Source organism: Myotis nattereri (assembly GCF_964212035.1).
Source record: "Myotis nattereri genome assembly, chromosome: 16".
NCBI lineage: Eukaryota > Metazoa > Chordata > Mammalia > Chiroptera > Vespertilionidae > Myotis > Myotis nattereri.
In genome coordinates this window covers 24,814,551-24,820,622 of record NC_138091.1, presented here as the reverse complement: position 1 = coordinate 24,820,622, position 6,072 = coordinate 24,814,551, and the positions used below count along the sequence as shown (strand labels likewise).

At 52.6% G+C, this 6,072-nt stretch overlaps 1 pseudogene across 1 annotated transcript; it reads right to left on the bottom strand.

The window, feature by feature from the left end:
- Positions 1-2,049: 2,049 nt before the first annotated feature.
- On the bottom strand, positions 2,050-2,320 carry LOC308532848 (NADH dehydrogenase [ubiquinone] 1 beta subcomplex subunit 7-like; annotated as a pseudogene). The gene has a single exon. The product of its transcript is annotated as an NADH dehydrogenase [ubiquinone] 1 beta subcomplex subunit 7-like (transcript).
- Positions 2,321-6,072: the final 3,752 nt, after the last annotated feature.

The window sequence follows — 6,072 nt, the reverse complement described above, 5'->3', positions numbered from 1 at the left end:
CTTCAGTCGTAGGGCTGACACTCTAACCACTGAGCAACTGGTTAGGGCTAAGTGCAGTTTTTAAATGATTTTGATTAACTGGAATACTCCTCGCAATGGACATTGCCAACTCTATGCTGTGTCCAGCAAGATTTTGCCTCCTTTGCAAATATCCGCAGCTTCTAGGACTGTGGTTCTTAAACATAAAATAAGCAAGTATGCTAGAAGGTGGTACACTTGGTTCTTTAGATATAAAAGACTTTTCTTAAAAAAAAAAAAAAGACCTTCCTTCCTTCCTTCCTTCCTTTCTCTCTCTCTCTCTCTCTCTCTCTCTCTCTCTCTCTCTCTCTCTGTCTCTCTCTCTCTCTTCCTTCCTTCCTTCCTTCGTTCCTTCCTTTGATTTATTGATTTCAGAGAGGAAGGGAGAGGGAAAGAGAGAGAAACATCAGTGATGAGAGAGAATCATTGATTGGCTGCCTCCTGCATGACTCCCACTGGGGATCGAGCCCACAACCCAAGAATGTGCCCTGACAGGGAATCGACTGGCAACCTCCTGGTTCATAGGTCAACGCTCAACCACTGAGCTACACCGGCTGGGCAGATCCTGTTTCTTAATATTCACCTGAGACCTCCTGCTGGACCCAGTGCAGCTCAAATCAGACCCAGTCCAATCCTGGGCCCAGTCTGGTTCTTAAATTGAACCCAGTTCAGTTCTTAAGTTGGACCCAGTCTACTCGGGCTGGGAACCACCACCAATTCCCATGGAACCTTGAATGGGGAAAAGGATTGAACCAAAAAATCCCAAGAAATGAGGATTGTGGACCGATTTCAAAATAAATGGAGAACTGTAGCTGCCACCAACAGTTCTCAGCGTGGAATCTGGGGGCTGATTCCAAACATTTGGGAATTGCGGACTGAAGCGTCAGCAGTTCCCATCGTGAAATCCAAGGACAGAGCTCAGGCCTGGGGTTTTCCACCGGGAAATTGTGGTCTTGTCACCAGAAAAGACGCGGGGCCAAGGCGGGTCTGCCCCTGGCACGGTCTGGAATGTGTAAAGCATTTGCTCCTAAGTGTCCTTGGTTAGGGAAGATAAGACTGTGATTTATAAGCTGGCTGTAACTTGCTTGGCTTTGTTTAACTATCTGTCTGTTTCCCAGTTCCACTTGCCAAGGAATTTTTCTAGCTTCTTACTAACCTGCCTGTCTAGGGGCTTGCTCTGGGCAGAACCACCTGCCAGCTCAAGCCTACCTGCCCTGGAAAGGCAAGTCATTCAAATCGGGAGCTTGAACACAAGAAAGGATGGAGCGAAAACCTAGAGGGGCTTATCGGCAGCCCTAGGAAACGGAGAGAAAGATAGTGGGGCTTGTGGGGGGCCATGCTTATGTTTCTTGTCCCCCAAAACCATCAGAAGTTTACTTTGGTCTCAATGCTGCCACCACATCTGTTAAAGAACAAAATTCAATGGAGTGAATTTGAAGATCTAATTGGCTTTATTAAGTAATTCATGAATTAGGCAGCATCTCATCTGTGCTCCAAACAGTTATACAAAATGGAAGGTTTATCACCCTGGCCCATGTGACTCAGTGGTTAGAGTGTCAGCCCGCCCCCTGAAGGGTCTCAGGTTTGATTTCCAGTCAAGAGTATGTACCTGATTTGCAGGTTTGATCCCTGGCCCTGGTCGGGCCAGCGTGGGAAGCAGCCACTTGATGTAGATACAGTCAGCCCGAGAACCCCCTCCCTGCATTACCAACAGCAAGTGTGTCCCCAGTTCCTCCAAGTCTTCATGGCCAGCATCAGAGCATTGGCTGGATCCCTGCAGAGCCCCAGCAGCCAAGGCAGATGGGCAGGGCCACCTCGGGAAGGGTTACTCCCTATCTCCCCTTCACAGTCTTGATGGTGGGGAAAACCTATTCACGTCTCTTCTTTGGGGGAGGGGCCTAAGGGCGGGAGGCTTCTATTTCTCCACTCGTTCCAGGGCGGACCCCACAACATGGCCACCTGGCTGGACCCCTGGTTTCTGGCCAGATCCACCTCCCTCTGCTCCCGCTGCTCCTTCCACTTGAGCATCACCTAGTCGAGGTGCTCGCAGAAGCCCCAGTCGTGCTGCAGGCCAGGAAGCTGGAGAAGCTGTCGTGCTTGCATTTGAGCAGCAGGATAAGGTAGTGGGCGCAGTCGTCTCGCTGCTGAACCACCAGCTGTGCGTCGTGCATCTGCTGCTGCGTGGCCACCATCTCGCACTCCTTGCACCCGGGGGAGCCATGGGTGGGAAGGCGGGCATGCGCAGGGGGTCTGGCTCCCCTGAGGAATCACCCAGGTAGCGCCTGGCCAGGTGCGCCCCCATGGCTGCTGTTGCCACAGATTCCCGTGGCAGTCAGGTCACCTCGTTCCTCTCCGGAAGCACTCCCCCCTCCCTATTCACTTCTTTGCCTTGTTACCTGATCGATGGCCCTCATCTGTCCTAGCTGAAGAACCAGGGACCAGCTCCAGAACATGCTGGAAGGAGACTCTCTGATGTGGACTTTATAAATTTTCATATGGGCATCCCATCCACCCACCCATCCATCCATCCATCCATCCATCCATCCATCCATCCTTTCAACACATTTTTGTTGGGTATCAACTCGAGGCTGAAGAGGTGCATACAGACAGTCATATAGACAGACTGTGTCCCAGTGGAACTGATAGTCTGGTGGGGGTATGGGCAGGTTATCAGGAGAGAGAAATGCGGTGTGATATGTGCTGTGGCTGTATAGGACACTTAGCAGGCAGCCCGAGTTAGTCTGTGATCAGAGCTCACGAAGGAAGTTCACTTGAAAGATAAGCAAGACTTAACCAATCAAGTGGGGAAAGGGGGGCAGGGAAAGCATGTCAAGAGGAAGCAGGAGCATGGCCACCTCCTAGAGATTTTAGACAATGCAGGGCCAGGTGAGGATCTGAACACGGCTGAATTGAGGCAGGAATGGTGAGAGCTGAGGCAAAAGAGGAAGGCAAGGAGAGGGTCTTGTAGGGATCATTTAAGCACCTATGGAGCACCTTCCAAGGTGCTGAGGGGGGTATGAGACAAAATGGGTGGGCCCAACTGGAGATGCAGGGTCAGATGCGGGGAGCAGTCAGGAACCCTGCAGTCAGATTCTGGGTCCAGCATTCTCAGAGCTGTGAGCAAGATGCCCGCCCTCCTGCTCTGTGTGGGACCCCTTTCCACCTCTCCCTACGGTCTCAGGGCAAGCTAGCCACCCAAGAAGGGCGCTTCGGGTGCTGGGGAATGCATCACCTTTCACCGTTCACCCTGGGGAGGGGGGGGAGGTGTCCTGGTAAACAGCCTCAGGGTGCCTCCCTCGCCCTGCTCCCTGTGGCCCTCTGTGCATGAGAACATTCCTGCCCTCTTCTTCAATCAAGATTTCACAGCCATCCCTACACCCCGTCTTCTCTCCTCTAGGCTGGGTAGGTCAATCCCCGGTCTCACAATTCATTCCTGCTCCCTGCTATGGCCAATCCTCTCGTCTTTCCAGGACCACTTGGGCTGTGCCCCTGTGGGCTCCAGGCCAAGCCTGCTCCACCCGGTTGCCTCGGGAGCCTCTCTCTGATGCCTGTCTCATGTGTCCAGGTCTGAACTTCCTAAAAGCTACCTTTGGGCCTCAGCCCCGGCTCTATCTCTAGTTTATCTACCACCTGCTTCTGAGGATAAGCCGGTTCTTGGAAGCTGGGAACATCTCTCTCCCTACTACTTTCTCGGCTGCTCTCGGTGGCCCTCTCCAGGAGGGTCAATGGTCAAAGTGCACAGTAGGTGTTTCCTGGTTATGACTCCTCCCTGAGATAGTGCAGAGACCTGGCACAGGAAAGACCCCAAGCAAGGCTGAGGAAGGACGATCTCAGCACCTGCCACGTGTTGCTCACAGTCCATCAGGAGCCATGACAAAAGGAACGGTTATTTGCAGGGTTAATTGAAAGAAGAGCGGGTGAGGCCAACAGGAGCACTGAACAGGGTCTGGCAGAGTGGGGCCCTGGCTGTGACTGGCAAGGGAAAAGCTCTGTGACGGCTGGCGACCTCCCACCGGCCTCAGGACACGGCTTCTGCTAGGAAGTCATCATCGACTGCACCTGCTGCTGGGGGATGTGATAGCGCAACATTGGTCCTCAAAAGAGGATCAGCCAGGGTCCCAAGGGCCTATGACCGCGAAGGGGGCTGTAGAAGCAAAGCTGGGGGGTGGGGATGGTGTCTCAGGAAAAGAGTAGCCATCCAGCCCTAACCGGTTTGGCTCAGTGGATAGAGCATCGGCCTGCAGACCGAAGGATCCCAGGTTCGATTCTGGTCAAGGGCATGTACCTTGGTTGCTGGCACATCCCTAGTAGGGGGTGTGCAGGAAGCAGCTGATGGATGTTTCTATCTCATCGATGTTTCTAACTCTCTCCCTTCCTCTCTGTAAAGAAATCAATTTTTTAAAAAAAGAGTAGCCATCTAATGTGGAAACACCAAGTTTTGCCATCACAGGGGCCCAGGGAAAGCTAGGCAAAGAGCATAGACAGTCTTGGATGTGAATCTGGGTTTTCCCCGTTACCCACAAGCTGTGCGACCCTGGGCAAGTAGCTGCATTGCTGGGAGCCTGCACCACAGGTTGGTGTAGAGTTGGGAGAATTGGGATGCAGATTACACATAGAGTGGATGTTGTTCCTCTGGGGAGGCCCAGCCATGCTCCCCTTCGTGCTTCTCCAAAGCCTCAGGCCATGGGAGAGGCCTTGTCCAGGGTGAAACAGAACTGGGGTATTGTCTTGGGTTTCTGAAACCCATTGTCTATCCCTGTGCCTCCTGACTCCTCCTCACCTTTGCCCCTAGCGGGTGGCTGGTAGGTGGCATGGGAGTGGAGAGGCCACAGCCTGAATGGGGGCATGGGGGTGGCCAGTCCTTCCTATCTCACTGTGGCTTCCCACCCAGCCTGGTGCCAGGAGTCCTGCCACCTGGATCTCCCCATAGCTCTCTGCCCACCCTGCAGAAGGCATTGCATGTCTCTCACACAGACCTGGGTGGCTCCAGATCTCACTGGCATCACAGCCCAGGTCATTGCGTAACCTGGAGGTGTGGTGATCAGCTCTCAGTCTGTCCCCCACAAACGCACATTTCAGCCACACCGAAGCTCCTGTTCCCTGAACGTCACCAGGCTTCCACGCTTTCTTTACTTCCTGAAGCGTTTGCTCTGGCACTCTGCCTTCTTGTCCTGGCACACACATCATCCCACTCTGCTAATCCACAGAAACATGGATTGAGCTTCTACTGAGTGCAGTATTGGGGGTGGGGAGGGGTGAAGGTACCAAGAGGCAGAGGCTCTGGCTTGAAAGACAACCGGCAATTCCTTCCAACCCCCAACTGTCACCTCCAACACACACACACACACACACACACACACACACACACACACACACCCCTTATCCTCCAGGCCTGTTTCACTCCTCCGCCTGCTTGGGATCCTTCCTCCATCACCTTATGGCCAAATTAGGCTCAACTTTCAAGTTTTAGCTTAGATGCCACCTTCTCCAGGAGCCCTTGCTCCGCATTCCCAGTACTCTCCTTCCGCCTGGAGTTCAGGCACTGGTTTGGACCTCCCAGGGCACTCATAAAGCACAGTCATGCGCTGCTTAAAGAGGTTTCCATCAAGCCCTGGCTGGTGTTGCTAAGTGGTTAGAGCAACGGCCCATATACCAAAGGGTCATGGGTTTGATTCTGGTCAAGGTCATATACCTGGGTTGCAAGTTCAATCCCTGGCCCTGGTCCCAGTGTGTGCAGGAGTAAACCAATCAATGTGTCTCTCTCAGATTGATGTTTCTCTCCAACCCCCCACCCCACTCTCTTCCCTTCCCTCTCTCCCTTCCTTTCACTCTCTCTAAAAATCAATGGGAAAAATATTCTCAGGTGAGGATTAATAACAACAGCAAAAAAGATGCTTCCATCAACAACAGACCACACATATAACAGTGGTCCCATAGATTATAGATTATAATGGAGCTGAAAATTTCCTATCTCCTAGTGATGCCATAGCCATTGTAACATCACAGCACAAGGCATTGCAATTGCCTGTGGTATTCAGTACAGTAACATGCTGT